This window comes from Bactrocera dorsalis, chromosome 3, assembly GCF_023373825.1.
Source record: "Bactrocera dorsalis isolate Fly_Bdor chromosome 3, ASM2337382v1, whole genome shotgun sequence".
Taxonomy (NCBI): domain Eukaryota; kingdom Metazoa; phylum Arthropoda; class Insecta; order Diptera; family Tephritidae; genus Bactrocera; species Bactrocera dorsalis.
The window spans coordinates 14,124,511-14,142,542 of NC_064305.1; positions in this window are offsets into that span (position 1 = coordinate 14,124,511).

Sequence of the window (18,032 nt, forward strand, 5' to 3'; positions counted from 1 at the left end):
CACACCGAAAAGGATTGACAAGCACGGCCAACTATGCAAAATCCATGTATGTACATATATATAGTGTTATATATGTAAATTCCCATGATAATATAATTTTGGAGTGTCGTTGTATGTATCCGCATGTGTCAGCGACCTGAAGAGTTCTCAGATTGTATGTCAATCTGCCGGAAGCTCAACTTATTGCTTATCTGAATGAAAGTTTGTTGTGTGTTAAGGGTGTCTGGTTAATGGTTAACGCGTAAAGCAAATATTTGATTCGTTTTTATTTATTTAGGCGCAAACAACCCTTTGCAACTCGCTTTGTTTTGCTTTAAAAGCCGCATTGGAGATTTCGAATAATCTAAAAGGCTTCAGATGATTTGAATGAGGATAAACTTATGCGAAAATATTGAATATTAAGGCATTTTGTTTTAAAGTTTTGATGTATATTTTTTATTTCTAAATCGAAATTGTACATATGGTAGAGACATCTATACCTGAAATGTCCCGGCTTCTACTATTTCTATGGAGCTACTTCAAAGCCTGCACTCAAAAGCAGTCAAGGACAATACTAAGGTGTAGCCAAAGTTCCATTGTGCTGTGGTCTTGCTCTACATGGCTGGACATTGCGTGAACTTGGTGAGAACGAAACAACAACGACTAGCTTCAGTCCATATTAGTTGCAATGGCTTGAGCGGTCTAACTGAATGTCAATTATTAAATTAATCCGGAACAAGGCGGAGTAGAGATATCCAGACAATTTCGCTTTACCTGATTACAAAACCATTTTGGTGCAGATTAGTTGCAAAGGTTTGACTGAACTGCTTGGATGGCTGGCAAGTTTTGCCCCATCCACGAATTTTCAATGAGCGCATAGCGATTTTCTTTCACAGCATTGTCTTCTAATCCATATCTAAAACCTCCGTCGGAACACTGATTCTCAAAACCTAACTTCAACTAATCTGGATTGAAGATCTAATCCTCTTCGAGGATGTTCTGAACTATTCATTGGGGCTGCTTTTGACATGGCGAGTCCCAAACTCAGCGCACAACCCTTGGGAGGGATGATCCGCCTTCTTACTTTAACTAGCTTTCAAACGCTTTCTTGCCACTTCCATGTGAATGGCGCTCTGAGAACTTTCTGAGAACTTTGACTTACGTAAACTTCTACACATTTATAGTCGCTCATCATCCCCTTCCTACTATACGGTGGAGAGGTATGGACGATGACAACATCTCGTGTTTTCGAGAGTAAAGTTCAGGGGAAGATTTATGGTCTTTTGTGTATTGGAAACAGCAGTGAGCCGAACAAACTATACGAACTTTGACAGAGTTCAGCGAATTAAAAGACAGCGGCTACGCTGGCTAAGTCATGTCGTCCGAATGAACGAAAATGCTTCAGCTCTGGAAGTATTCGACGTAATACTCGCCGAGGGAAGCAGAGGAAGAGGAACACCTCCACTCTGTTCGATATACCAGATAGCGAAGGACCTGGCTGCACTTGTAATCTCCTATTGGCGCCAAACAGCGAAAAGGAAGAACGGCTGACGCGCTGTTGTAAAGTCGGCTATAACAGCGTAAGCGGGGTCGCTTTGAAATTATACGAGGATTTCCTCAAGAGCAAGGTACCAGGGAAACAATGGAGTAGTGCACTTGTTCCGCATGAAAAAGGCATACAGCGTTTAGGGACCGCACGGGATGAGTCATACCAAGAGGTATGAATAGTGAGGTCGTCTGATTGAAATCCGCGTCAAACGCTGTGATTCTGAGCGATGGCTATTTCATGAACTAATAAGTAATCGCCAAAACCCTGGCCTGGTTCACAAGGCTACCAGAGCAACCTAACCTAACCTCATTTACATTGAACTTACACAACCAACACTCTTAGTTTTCTTTTGTTTCGTCTGACTTTTAAGTCCACTTTCTTACACCACAAACTCAATTGAAACCAACAAAATCCCTCATACGTTAATCCCACTTACAGGTGAGCGTGTTAATAATCCGTCCAATTATCCCAGCTCGCCAACTCAGTGTTAAATGATCCGTTTCAGTGTTTTTAATAAATTTTAATCTCAAGACGGAAGGTGGAAAACATTATGACACACACACACACACATGCACATCATTTCAACCTTCAGTTTACTTCTCCTTGACTTCGAGCGAATATAAATTATTGCTTTTACCGTTAGCTGCAGCAGGCAGCTGGTAATGAACTCAAGGTGTATGTGATATATAAGTGTGGTTTACGGCTGCTTTAATAAGCCTTTCATATGTGTGTGTGTGTGTGCATGAGTATGAGGTTTTACTCTCCGCTCTTGCATTGCGGTGCTTCTCACTTACATTTTCGCCTTTAATTACAAGGTTAATGAGCGGATAAGCAATAAAACCGTTGCAATGATTGGCGTGGTAATGTGTGAAAGCGATTAAATCGAGGTCATTTATGCAGCAGTCCGTACTTTTTATGAGCCTTCATTAGAGGGAAGCAGGAGCTACGTGAATCGCTAAGTGAATAATATTTTACTCTTTAATCAAGTAGTACTTACCGGCATTAACCGGGCGACTTTCAATCTAAGAACCCGCATGAAAAGCAGTATCATTATTTTGTAGATGATGAGATTCTGTGAGAAAAATAAAGCAAAACGCGTGGAGAATAATTATTCGGAGGCATTAATTTTAATTATTGAAGTGGGATGGCTGCAGCGCTTGAAACTCGTCAAGGAGGAAAGTTGCAAAACCAGAAGCAAAGAACCAGAGTTCATAAGGAACGTCAAACTGAATGTTGTGATCAACAATAAGAGTAAGTCGAGGATGAAGGATGGAGTCATGTGTAGAAGCTCAGGCAAGTGAGGAAAGTTTTCTGAGCGCCATTCACTTGAGTGTGGCCAGAAACGATTCTTTTACATACGGCTCATGCAACTCACGACTTCCGGCCTTAGACTAAGCATCCCCTGGGTAGCCGAAAAACATCTATTTGAAGGCGAACTAAAGTGAGAAAGCGAAACATCCCTCCTAGGATTGTGCAGTGGGTTTGGGACATAGGTAAGGCTGTTTAGACCGGGTTGGACCATAGAAAAAGAGGTTTTGCTTGAGTGAGTTTGGCGGAGCATAAAAAGAAAAGATTGGTATTCTAGTATATAGAGGACAATTTCGTATTGATAGAAGTTCGATGTACTACTGGTGTACAATATCTAGAACTCACGAGCAATTCGATGAATGATACTTCGACTCCAAGGCCGCCATTCACTGGGATTTTCAGTACTTGTCTGTAGCTTGTCGAGGCCGAAATCAAGTTGGTAATAGTGTGGTTACTCGTCGATGCTTTGTAGGAAATTTCTATTGCTGTTGTCAGGGGCCGGGTCCGCTCCAAACGCATACTGTAAGAATAATTCCCAACAGAAAATGATTAGATAGGAATCTGGGTCCGTTGCGGTTACTTAAATCCGACTGTCGCGGAAATGGATCGGGGGAAGCATCAAGCCGATCTGCGAGTCCTGCGTTATAAATGGCCACTACAGGATTGACGAACAGAAAGGTTTCGCTGTGTGTTTGGTGGAATTGGTAAGAATCGTCTACTATGAGCGGTGCCACTTGAATTAAAATCTAAATTCAGATCAGCACTGTCATCAATTGGACCATCTGAAGGAAGTAATCCCACAGAAGCGGCCAACTTAAGCCTATAGTATCATAGAGGAATTGTGTAATATTAGAACAACGCCTGGCCACCGACATCTACAATGGCTTGCCAGAAGTTTCGGGAGCTTGGTTAGGAGCTTCTTTCCCATCCACCTTGTAGTCAGGACCTATCACCAAGCGGTTACTGCCTGTTTCTACCTATGACGAATGATTTTTCTGCTAAAAGCTAAAGAGAAGCTTGTAGAAAGCTTGTAGAAAGAGAAGCTTGTAGAAATCGGCGATCCATCACAGTTTTTTGCGCATATGTAAGAATAATTCTATGAGACTCAGTCGCGGGACAGTCAAGAAGGAAGTGTTGAGTTATTTGCACCTCATTTTCTTCCATACAGCTTCTGTATGTAGATGGCGCCTGATAAGTCTCCTTGCCAGCATGGACGCCGGTTACTGAGGACAGAGAGATCACTAGGTGTCTTGCGATCGAGCTTGGACTAAAAGAACTAGCGTAAGTATCGATGATGGCCCAGAGCTGGTCAAACTTCCGCTAAGCCCAGCTATTTAGTAGAAGAACATAATGGGATATGGGAGCATCAATTCGCTTCAATTCTACCAATAGCAGTGCTAGGGTGTATTTCGTTGCTAGCTCATCAACTTTACAATTTCCTGCAATTCCGCTGTGATCTGGTACCCATACCAGTCTTATCACAAAGACACTCGATGCTATCGATAGCGAGGTTAGGCACTCCGTGATCAACCCTGGACGCACTGTTAATGAGTTAGTATCCTCACTCTGCTATATGAGTGGATGGTCACCTTCCTGAAGGAGGCTGCTTCGGCTTGGAAAATACCGACATAGTCAGGAAGTCTGAAACTAAAGTTGATAGAGAGCTCCTGACAGTAAACGCCTCCGCCAACTTTCCTCACAAACTTTCGCTCATGAGGTGATGAGGGGTTAGATAGCTGTCATACAAACTTAACGATCAAATATAAATCCTTGTATGGAAAACCTTTTCATTTGTGGAGATATCTTCACGAAGTTTGGCACGAATTATTGTCCGAAGCAATGATGAAGCCTCTGAAGATTTCATTTAGATTGGATCACTATAGCTTATAGCTTCCATACAGACTGAATTATCAGAAGCTATTGCTTGTATGTGAAACTTTTTTAATTGACGAGATATCTTCATGACATCCGGACAGATTATTGGTCAAAGCATCGATAAAATCTCCGAAGAAATTGTTTGGATCGGATCACTATTGCTTATATATGCCATACAAATTAAACGATCGCAATTATGACCTTGCAAGGTATATTCTGCAATTGAAAAGAGTATTAAAGCCTTTTTGGTTTTGTTTTTGTATTTAAAACCAGAAGACTCTATAAAATGTGGTTTGTAGCCAACAGGAACACACTATCGTGTTCTCAATCCCGACTTTCTTCTTCATCAAAAAGCTTTATGGTGTCTTCGACTTTTAAAGCAGAAATACAAGGTCTGTGATACACTAAATTCTTAAAGCATCTTCATCAATTTAAGCCGAAAAAGTTGTTGCAACTCTACTAATGCTTTTATATTGCGCAATATTTCACGAAACAATGGTTAATAGCATAGTATTTCATAGCAGTTGGCTGCCATTAAACACATCCATATATATATATATATATATATATATTATATACATACATATATGTACTCATATATATGCATGTGTACATATATTGTCTACTGCAATGCTCTTTGGAGATCAGCGATGTCACCGAAGCTGTCAAAATGCCTGTTTACAAAGCGCAAGCGGGCTTCCTACACGGCCACGAGCCGCCGCCGAACAAACGGCCGTGCGCCGCCCACAGGCATAAACCACAAGTCACGAATAACGAATGAATTTTTCACATTGTCTTTTAATTTTTTAAAACATTCCCGCTGTGAGTGCGCACAGCGCAGAAAACGCGCACGAAAAGCGCTGAGCACGCTGAGGAGCGGGCCGCCAAGAGCAACGGGGCAAGCAGAGGAAATAAACATTTTCCATTTATTTCGTGGCGACGTGTTCGTCGCATGCGTGTCGCTGTGCAAGCACATGTCAACAGCAACTATAACAACAACACTAAGAGCAAAAGTATTTGCGCAAAGCGCGCGAAAAGGATTAAAATAACGGCAGATAGAAGGCGCAGCGTGGGGTGAAGTAGCGGCGACACGTTACATGCAACACGTACAGCGGCGAATGCACCGTTATATGCAATGTGCATTATGTCATACATGTACTGCCAACACAAGTCAAAGCGTCAAGCGGCAAGCGCTCCAAATATGTGAGGAGCATGTATGGGAGAGCAGAAGAGAACGGGAGAAGAGGAGCCGGGTGAGTGAGCGCCACACATTTACGACATTGCCACAAATTAAAACAATAAAAACAATAAAAGTGATAAAAATCCTTGAAAACCTGCTAAAATTCACACGCCAATGCGCCGTATCAACTACTTCAACGATAACAACAACAAAAGCAGTGAGTTAACGGCACCTTGTATGCCATGCGACTGTGTTTGCAATTGCTAACGTCCTTCACAAGCTTCCTTTGGGAACTGTGGCTTTTCGTATTGTCGTCTGCTTTGTTTGTTTTTGTTGTTTTACTGCCGGAGCGGACATGTTAAGCGGCTGATTACCGTTATGCAGAGTTGACTGGGAAATGACATGGCGGCGCTTTTCGTTTCCACTTTTATTGCCTTGTCCTTGATGACTTTTGCGTGCTGCATTCGCACATATATAAATATATAGTTTTGCACATAAGTACATAGCCTTGTACATATATACAAGTATATATACATATATACTAAAGCACATATATATTCACATTCACACGCCATTATCCATTACAAAAGTCTTATGCACAAAATTGAAATGTCATAAAATTTGCTTTACGCTCGCAATGAGTGCGCGTATGACTGCCGGGAGCTGTCGGCTGAGCTTCGTGGATAACACGCAGCTGTTGCAGATTTACAACTGTCATCCAGTAGTTCGGTAAGCAACAGCAGCAACACTGGTAAATATGGTGGGATAATGGGCTCATAGCTTTAACGGCTGCCGCAAAATAACTTACTTCGCCGTGACGGAAAGTTTTTCCGACTATTTTTTCACTGCAATCCCTGGAATTTTTCATTATCAATCAAATGTCAGAATAAAATACAGATAATCTCAAGATATGTAATTGTCATTACTACGTTTTCGAGACTTTATGAACTCATTAAATTGCTCGTTACTAAAAACTGAGCAGAAAACTGGTATAGGCGACTTTCACAAGCTGCTCTTGACACGAACTTTTTACAGCGAAACCATACGCCGTGGACAGAAACAGGTAGAAATCACTTTGTGCCAAGTCCGGACTTTAAGGTGGATGCATAAAAATCTCTAAACCAAGCACTCGAACCTTCTGTCGGATCATTGTCGATGTGTGTAGACTGTTCTTGTTCTAAAGGTATACAATTCCACTCTTTTGCTCCAAAACTGATCGCTTCCTGGCGATTGCTTCCTTCAGTCAGACCAATTGTTGACATTACAGCCCCAAATAAAAAGTTGGGCCGTAGAGGAACAGCTCATGATTCGCTGCCAATCCTACTAAACCCATTGCAAAACCTCAGCGACTTTCAACTCTGGTGATCGGGTTATCGAGTGATTATTGATGAAACGAAATTCCTCTCCTTTCGGCCAAAGCTGGTTGGATAGGAACCTACCAACCAAGCACTCGAACCTCCTGGTAAATGGATTGGTGTTGTCCTGAAGGAATACCTCTTCTATCCTATGATCCAAAACTTTTCGCTTCTGGGCGATTGCTTCTTTTAGCTAGTCCAATTGTTGACATTACAGATCCAAATTAAGAGTCTGGCCGACTGACTTTCAACTCGCGTTATTTATAAAACGCGATTCCAAGAGATCAAATTTTTCACCGTGCAGGTCAGAATTAAGAGCCTGGCCGTAGGGAGGCACCTCATACCACCATTCGCTGGTAATCCCAGCAAACATTTTGCAAAACCTTTCTGACCTTCACATCTGGCTTTGGCCACTGTTTGACAGCTTGTGATGTTCTATTTCATACTTTGAGTTTATCTTTGTACTGAGTACTAAAGCTAACCTCTATGACGGAGAGCCTTCAGACAACGTTTGGGTAGACCAAAAACTGATACTCCATCAAAAAACTGTTTTTTATAGACCCTAACCTACATGCCTTGGCAAAATCTTAGAGCCTATAACCTATCCTTTTCCACCTGGTCTTTCCAACGGAGTGGAGGTCTTCCTTTTTATCTGCTTTCCCTGGTGGGTACTGCGACGTGTACTTTCGCAGCTGGAGTATTTTCGTTAATTCGGACAACAGGATCTAGTCAGCATAGCCGCTGTCTCTTAATTCTCTGAGCTCTTATAAAGGATTGAGTCTTCTAGATACAGCTTTGCAGCTCGAATTATTTTCTACAGAAGGAGATTGAAGAAGTCGATAGGATGTCGCCTTGTCTGACGGAGCTTTGGAATTACTCTCTCATTAAACTTGGCTGAATGCCGGAACCCAGTGAAATCGTTGGAAATTGTAAAGCCGATGAACTTTCCAGAAAAAGTAGCCTTCCCCGAATTCCATCAGAATAGGTGGAGCAGAGCTTACCTTGTCTTCTTGCATTCTGGCGCTGGATTTATAGGTCGCAAGCGAACTCAGCAAGCGTTGATCAGCAGCCAACTACTGGTAATGTTTCGAAAGCCTTGTAAAGTAAAGTGCGAATCAAACTCCTAGACACTTTCCCCTCCACTATTCAACTTTTTCCAGACTAAGGTTGAAGGATCTTGGTTGTCATACTTTTTACGAACCCAGCAAATAGACAGGAATTGATATTAGCCGCATCAAGAAATTTGTATCCAGGCATTTTGTCGATATGCAACGGTCCTGTCCAAATCTGTGAAGAACTCTTTCAGACAATTTGACATTCGGCATCTAAAAAAATATGTAAATAAATTATATAACATGCGATTCGAGCCCCTACAACTAGATCAATATAACTTGTCGTGTACTCTGAGGCAGAAGGGTTACGCAAAGCCACTAGTGGTCAGTTTTGAACCGTACTTACCGATCTCGACCACTAAGCCCGGCTCTGCTGTGCTATTCTTTGAAGGGAATAATAACTCTGCTTGGCGATTCAGCGATTTTGTAGCCGAAGAATTTCAACTTTTCTGAAGGTATGAAAGCTTCCGTAAGCCTTGGATCAATAAGTTGTATGAAACTGTGTTGTAATTTTTGATGACGTTTCATTGTTAATTATCATGAACAAAATTAGAAATCCTAAAGCTTGGTTAACATAACTTGTGATGCACTTTGAGACAGATGAACCCTACAATGGCTCAACCCACCGATCCCACACGATGCTCAGATGCCCAGCTCTGCTATTGGAGGAAATGCTTACGTATCTGAAGGAAACTGTTCTCTGGACCGCAAAAACTCTGCTTGACTATACAGCGGTTTGGTAGGCGGAGGTTTTCAGCTTTTCTGAAGCTATGCAAGCTTCTGTAAACTCTGGATCAATAAGTTGTACGAAACTGTGTAGTAATCTTTGAAGACGTTTCATTTCTAACTAAAATGAGCAAAGTTCTGATCGTCCACTGTTGGTATATTGCTTTCAAATGGTATTCTATATGACATTTATCCAAATTTTATGTAACTTAGAAGACCATATTGGCATTGACATTTCCTTCCAATATTTGATGGAGCTTATTTTAAAATTCTTGGTAAAGCTCGAACAATCGAGAGACCCTGTTGAAAGAATATTCATTGTATGAAAAGCGTGGGAGCTTCGCAATGGTGTTCACAGTTTTGCATCTCTCTCCTTCTGCTCTATAACCAGCCTTGCTGGTCTTCACATAAGTACTTATTTCTTGCAAATTTCAAACCAGCCTTCGAATTTAATTGTTTAATTTTACTACTGGAACATTTGTCGTGACCTTACTATCCCACATAATTATATTACTATTTTATTTCGCATCCTTTCATTTCGTGTGTCTTCATGTTTCGCAGCCTGCATAACCTTTCTTGCATTCACATTCTTTACTATTATTGGAATCTGATATTTTATTTTGTTACTTTCAATCTTCTCTTCCCACGAAAGCATTAGTAATTTAATTTTTATGCTTCTCTTCAGCACGCTTGCGCTCTCTTATGGCTTTCATCTGCGAACTTTCAGCAACGTATTTCATTTTTATTGCAATGTATATCGACTTTATGCTCCTACTTTATTGCGAGCGCATAAAAGCTGCTTGGTTCTGTGGGTATTTGAAGATTGTAAAATTTCGAGCATCAACATGCCGCTCCATTACACGCAGATACGCGAGCTTTATAAGTATTTGCTGACGGGGTAGTAAAATTTGGCATGAAAGACCGAGTGGCAGATAAATAAAGATGTTAAAGGAATTAGCGGTACTTACTGGGTGATAATTTGAGACCAACAATTAGTGGGTAAGTGATAAAGGCGAAGTTGAAAGGTTGGAAGCTAGGTGTAACGCTGACTTATGGGTAACTTTAAAAACTTCAGAATGTATTTATGTGTTTGTTTATTATAAAAGTAATCGAAGAATACTGTGTTTATAGTTTCACTGGCCTATTCTTAGTACTCTTCTTATTCTACTCTACCTCTACTCAAACTCTACCTCTTTGGAAACTAGGCCCACTCAATCCGTAGACAAATATCAAAAATAGATTTTTACTAGATAAATATATTCTGATTGAAGGATTATTCCTTGATGACAAATATTGTTGATCAAACCAAAAAATATACTAAGAGAATTTAATTCACACTAAGAACACTAAACTTCGCCAGTTGTCTTCATCATTTGCAAGGTCACGCCAGTTTTGCATAGCGATCTGTCTGCACTTGGTACTTCCATTAGACACGTGGACCGTTCCGCTGTCAATTCATAGATCTTGAATCGAAGGACCTTTGCACTGGAACATCATCTACCAAGCGAACGGCAAGGCCTAACTATTGGATTTGTATACGCTGAATCCTCTTCCAGTTCGTAGTACCATATTCTTCGATATTCATCGCTCACACGGACGGTTCACAGACCTTGCAGAGAACAGTGCTCTCGAATTTTTTGAGTGATTTCTCATCTGGGTTCGTCATAGTCCATATTTCTGCGCCATATAATAAGACGGGAAGTACACTTACCGACCCAAACGGGATTAGATCGCCGAAATAACAGCCGTTGACCGGATAAAATCCGAGTAAATTCCAATGCGTAGAAGCGGCTGTCATGGGAAGGGTAAAATCTGGGTCAATTCCGATTCATAGAAGCGGCAGTCATGGGAATTGCGTAGAACCGGCTGTCATGGGAATTGAGACCCTTCGCAGACGAAGAGCTCGAGTTACCGCCAGCAACGCGAGTGACCTTAGCGCAACTTTGTTCTGGATACTGTAGCAGGTTAAACACCTACTTGTCCAGAATAGACCCAGACATATCCAGTATATGTCCTACATGCAATGAGTCTCCGCATGACACTGGCCACCTCTATGCATGCCCTTCCAACCCTACTCATTTCCTTTGGTCCGACCCCGTTGAAACAGCACGTTTCCTGGGCCTCCCGGTAGATGACGTCGACGACAACCTGGATAACCCTTACCATCCTAACGGTGATTGATAACAATAACAACAACAACGGGAATGATGAGTGATTTACAGTGTGTAGTTTTCTTCGTTGAAAAAGCGATCTGCTTCTCAATTGTCTTCCGATTCCAAAGTAGCACCTTTTGACAAGAGTTATTCCAAGCAGGATCCCCAGACTTAGGTTATTGGTGAAATTTATACAACTGTACTATGATGGAGTTGGTGCAGGAATATACTGTCCAGCGTTAGGCATAAGGCAACTTTTTAAGTTGTCAAACCAATGCATTATATTTCAAGCTGAGGTCTTTACTATGGCGGAAGCCGCGCAGCTGACCTCTAATGCACCTGCAGGAAATTCCAGAGTCAACGTCTGGGTAGACAGCCAAGCAGTAATCAAGGCAGTATAACCTCGTATCGCATATCGGTCAGAAGTGTCTTGGGAAGCAGGATGGCAGTAGAGAGTGTAGTCAGATCCAAGCCACTTCATCTCTACTGGGTGCCAGGCCATAAATGCATTGAGGACAATGAAATAGTCGACGAGATTGTCAAGAATGCTGACAAAACGAGAAGATATGAGGAAATGTCTAGAGCAGGGCACTGCGGAAACAATAGAGCATTTTTTATGTACTTGTCCCGCAATGGTAAACTACGTTGTACGCATCTGGAGTCCTCACGGTATAGGAGACTGGATCGAGAACTCCGATAGTGAGCCGCAGGGTCTGTTAAAATTCGCTTCAAGCGCAGGCATCCTAAAGGATGACTACTCTTCTTGGGTCTAGCAACTGAACTCCATCTGGTACCACAAAGGATCAAAACTGGTCTATGCGTGGCTTATTGGAGGATTTTTTCAAGTGCTATGATGTCTGGAAAATTCATTGGCATTGGGATTACTTTGAAGGAGATGAAATGGACAAAATTCACCTTTCACAATATCATATCTTCACTACATATTTAAGTTATTTATATTGTCTCGTGGAAGTGTAAGTGCAATAACATTAAATATTTCCGCATTCACCTGATTTAAGAGCCTCATTTCCCTTTGGCTCATGACAAACTCGTTTGAGGTGCCCCAATTCATCAAATAAGAGCACTATGACTCGTCTCATACAATAAATTTTACATATTGTTTACACATATTTTAAACACACGTGTTCGCGGTCTTTTATGTGCCCACATCTACCTCATACTCCAAGGAATAAGCAGATTACTTATATATGCTTAGTTGCTTACAGCAGCTCTCACCTCATACTACCCAATTCACGCACGGAATGCTGAGCGTCTTTGTATTAACACTTTGGCTTGTTATGTGTTGTATTTGTTTTTGTTATCACCATTATACTTCTGACACATTGTTGTCTACATAATCGTATATGCAATCATGTATTAACACCCTGTAGAGATCTCTTAACTTAAATATTGTTCATGATGAAGAGGAAATGGAAGGATGAAATTATAATTCCGATTATAATTCCGGGGACTTTACTCAAGACTTTTGAAAACAGTGTTTCTAATTATCTGCATTCGAGCTTCAACCCTTCGGTTTTACGATTTACGATTATTTACGAAGTCTATAACCTGCGCATCAAAGATAGAAGATGGAAGTGATGGTATGATATTGACTCCATAGGCCTTAACAACAGAGCCGTCAGTTAGAGTTTTCTAGCTTAGAAACGAAGCGAAATAGATTGACCTTATAGTGAACGAGGTCAGGACAATATACCTGAAGGCCACACACAAAAGTTCCTTGCATCAAAAACTTACCGATCCCAACGAGGTTAGATCTCCTTACCCTTAGACGAATAAAATCCGGCTCAATTCTGGTAACGTAGAACCGGATGGTGTGGGATTGCCTTGCATCTTACTTGCGCAGCTTCATTCTGGATACTGTAGTCGGTTAAACTTCTGCTTAGGGTGGCTCAAAACTAATCCTCATATCAGAAAACGCTATAAATTCTGCAATTGACGTCTAATGCGTGCAACGAGTCCCTGACACTAACTACCGCTTTTCATGCCTAGCTAACCCTACATATCTGACATACCTCTTCTTATAGTAAGACAAGGCCGGGCCTTCCTTTGGATGACCTTTATGACAACTTATCTGAACCTTATCATCCTAACGGGGACTTGATAACCGTTTCAAACCCAACAGCAACAACATTCCTCACTTCTTGCGAACTACGTCACTATTGACAGCTATAAATTTGAAAAATTGAGAACATTATATACCTCGGAACCAGCATAAATTCCACCAACAGTCTAAACCAGGGGATAAAGAACGCATGAGTATTAGCACCAGGTGCTACTTTGGGAACGGTAGACAATTGAGGAGCAAATTCCTTTCCCGACTATGAAAACTACGTACTGTAAGTTTCTGATTATTCCCGTCTTGTTATACGGCGTTGAAACATGGACTATGACGAACCGAGGTGGAAAAGCACTTGGATCATTCGAGAGAACTGTTCTACGCAAGGTCCGTGGACCCGTTCGCGGGAGAGATGAATATCGAGAAGATGAAAGCACGAACTGTTTAAGCTCTACGATGACATGGATTTAGTCAAACAGTATTGCTAATTAAGAATCCAATGAGTGCAGCAGTTAGGCCATATCGTTCCTATGAAAGATGATGCTCCAGCGAAAAGCTCTCTCGGATTGAGACTCGAGGGTTGGCAACGGAAGCAAGCTATTCAATGGAAGGACCTGTCTGCACTTGGGACATACAACAGGCGTGACTTGGCGAAAGATAGAGGCAACTGACAAAGTTTCATGTTCTCGAACCAGAACAACACACGGTTGTAATGCCAAAGCCGAAGAACTGGAGCCACACAAAGGTGCGTCATCGCACACAATCGAGTGCTGTGATCTTTGCGCTGCTCCAGCTGAGTTTTGGACCGAATAATTCGAGCAATACAGACCTTTTCCATGCTAATTTTGTTCGGTCGCGATTTCTGTTTCCATGCGGATTCCAGTAAAGCGAGGGTTGGACAAAATTTGGAATCAAAATGTTACCAAAATTCAGTAGTGTCATGTAAACACTTTAAAATTCATATAAAACACCATCTCTTGTTATCCGCACACCTGTAGCCGTTTATCCTATCAAGTTGTTTACAGGTGCACTTGAAACGCAGAAGCTTTCAGACGATCGATTTATCGTGTAATGTATTACAACATTCAGTCAATATGTTTTGCTGTTGTTGTCTACAACTATTTACTAATAAACACAGACGAGTTTATGTAAGCGCAACACCTTAAATTCGTGTGTACCTTGGCACTTGAGCGTGACATTTAATATTTGACTTGCCATCTATGCTGCCACCCTGCGCCATGCCCATTGCCAGCCGTGTGCCAAAATGCTCACAGCCAGCAACAATACAACGCTGGGAGTACTTTGGCACGCGTCTATTTACAGTTGTGCTTTTCAGACATATTGCTCATGCCTCCTTGAGGTTTCAGCGTTTCACTGGCTCAAATGCCGTCATCATTTGTTCCACTCAAATCGTTTTGCAGGCGTCATGTGTAATGTAAAGTTTTACATAATAGCATACACTTAGGAGCGAAGGCACACAAGCGTTCGGAAACAATACTTCTGACAGCTATTAGTTGATACTCTCAACTCATTCTATTGTTGTAGCTCTCATTGTCATCTCAACAACAGCTTACCTTCAATGACGTCAGTCAGTTTGTAAATATTTTGTAATTTGATTGATGTAATATTTCGTATTCAACCCCTTTTCTATTGCTTCTTGAAGCCCAGTAGTAAATACTAGAGACTAGAAGATGCAGGTGCAAACAATTATAGATCAATACGAGTCTTAAAGACTATTTTTTTTTGTTAATAGCAGTAAAGGAACTCAACAACAACTCGGTATAAGGGAACTATGGGACGGCATTTCGAACTCATTACGTAGACAAAAACGAAAGAGGCCGAAATGAGTGAGTACAAAAAGCTTGACCCACAGAGGTAATGCTCCAAGACTCTATGAAAATATGCGGCCACTCACAGCAGGTTTCAAGACCAGAGCATACTCTTGTAGAACGCCAAGAGAAGATCTGGAAACACGTTCCATTGCCTGACCATGGAAAAGTTCGCAATTACCCGTCAGAAGAACAACAAAGCGACAAGGACCGATGGATTACCGGTCGAGCTATTCAAATACGGCGGCGAAGAACTAATAAGGAGCATGCATCAGCTTTTTATAAAATGGTTCGACGAAAGCATTGTCCAATCCACAAAAAGGGAGACCCCACATCTAATCTGATTGGATATTTTAGTGTAACTTGAGACCTGAAAAATCAACAACTGACCAGATACTCACCATACGCCACATCTTGAAAAAAGCCCATAAAAATAGGATCGACACACACCAACTCTTCGCCGATTTAAAAGAATGGAACGAAGAACTGTAAGTCATGTCTTCCGAATGGATAAAAACACTCTAGCATATGACAGTAGCGGCAGTTTCTCGGTATATATAATGCTAAGATGCAATGGCTGATCCTCAAGATGGTAGATCGCGCTCGGACCACGAGGTATGACAATTAAGTAATGAGACTGATTCTATAAAACCGTATATTTGAAAATTATTCTACAACTCTGCCATCCCCTTCAAAGTAGTCCCCTTGGACAACTATACAGCGATTCCAGCGCGTTTTCCATGCTTCTTAACTTTTCTGGAACGCTTCGACTGGGATGTCCGCGAGTACACTCGTCACGGCTGCCTGGATGTCCGTAATCGACTCAAAATGATTTCCTTTGACCACCGATTTTGTTTTAGGAAACAAAAAAGGCACAGGGTGACATGTCGGGCGAATAAGGCGACTGTTGCAACACGGCGATCCCTTTTGAGGTACCTTTGATTTCGTGGAGCAAAGAATTTGCAACACATTTTGTTTGCGGAAGAAATATTCTTGTGCGGTCACTTTGAAAATGTTGAGAGAAGACAAGCTGTGGCACAAAAACGAACTTTTTTAACTGGTACCACAACTCTGAACGGCCATCAACTTCTACAGACAAGGGCCATGGATGGAAAATATTACAGCGACTGTTTCGAGAACTTGGAAAACTCGTTTCTGATCGACTTTGAATAGGGAGCAGAGTGCTTATTTCTCCATAAATGTTTTCACATGGACAGTGGCAACATTTTCTAGACAGGAAAGAATGGAATGTTGAATATCAATATCAGAATAAAATACCGTCAAGACGTGAATGAAGAATAAGTTTAGTAGGGATGGATGATATGTCCTCAGTCTATACCAATGGGCCCAAAATGAACTGTAGTATAATCACGGGAATATGCTCCAAGGAACTTAATATATATATATGTCTCTTTCCATCTACCTAACTGGCTAGCAAGTGGAACTACTTGGTCCAAAGAAGATATGTTGAGTTCTACAGAGATTTTCACAGACAGCCAGGGGGCACTATTAGTATTTTTGTCGCCAAAGATCAATTGCAGAGAACTCAACCAAAGAAGGAAGGATTTAAGTTCACTGGCGCATTAACTCTAGCTCCATAATTTTGGTGAGCACGAAGAGGACTTCAGTCTTACTACCTACCAGCTAATAGCCAACCAAGTTGGATATCTGTAACTATCAATCTCTCAAAATCAGCAGCTCTGTCAGAGCACTGGTTCGTGAGACCACGAATCCACAATCACTGACCTTTCAGTGCTTGCTCTCGCATATTAATGGCATTCCCTTCAAGGAACGCGCAAAAAATTGTCATGCTTAAATTCACAATCAATTGATTGCTGCTGTCAGTCAAAACCACCACGTGGCAAATGCTCCTGAAAAGGGAAAATAAAGCAAAGGACATGAATCAGTATTACATACGAGCGCTGGTGCTGGTATTGTAAGTGAAGGTGACAGCATAACGCTTAGGAATGCAGCTTGTAAACAACAAAAAACTGTCAAAGTTAATGCATTGAACGCAGCTAGCGAATCGAACGAAAGCGAAACTCATGATGAACGGCGCGCGAACGGCGCTGTGCTGAGACGAAAGTGAACTGTAAAAGGAAAATAAAGATCGACAAGAATGATCGATTAGACGTAAAGAGCGTCGAGCCGGAAGTTTAAACCAATGCTGTAGAATATAATACTGGCAAGAAGTGCAAAGCGAGCTGAACAAGGAGTTACTGAAGGCTAGAAGATGAGTTTATGGTTGGTGGGAATGAGACGTATGAACAAACGAGACTGTGCGTCCCACAAACCCACTTGAGTATGCCAGCCAGCTATACAAACTGACAAACTTGTATATTTACGTCGTTGCAAATAGCTATGTACCTGTACTAAGGCTGACAAATGCGAAATCAATGATGACGCCACTTTATGCAAGACGTCCTGTCGCTCAAACAGCGCTGCCTCACAGTTACGCCTTTGTACTCACCTGCCCGCTTGCGGATGGGCGTTTGTTGTTTTCATGTACGTGTACACATGGTATAATGTCTGACATTGTGTCGGCATTGTCATCAGCGCTGTGGTATACGCGTCACCGTCGTAACACGCTGGTGTCTCTGCACGGAAGTTGGGCAGGTAGTGGATGTAATCAATACCTATACAACTGAAGAACACATTGTTACATAATGCCATGTTTACACCCCTTCCGGTGCAGCTGGAACGCCCACAAAGTCACTTAGGGCATGCAACTTGGGTAACGTCACTGTCAAGTCGCGCCAAGTGCGCAAGTCAAAGCCATTGTGACCGGCTGCTGCACGCATTAGAGACACAATGCTTGCAGTTCCCACATATATATGCGTTTCTATATATCGGTTCTTGTGATTTATTTACATGTGTGGCTTTGTTGAG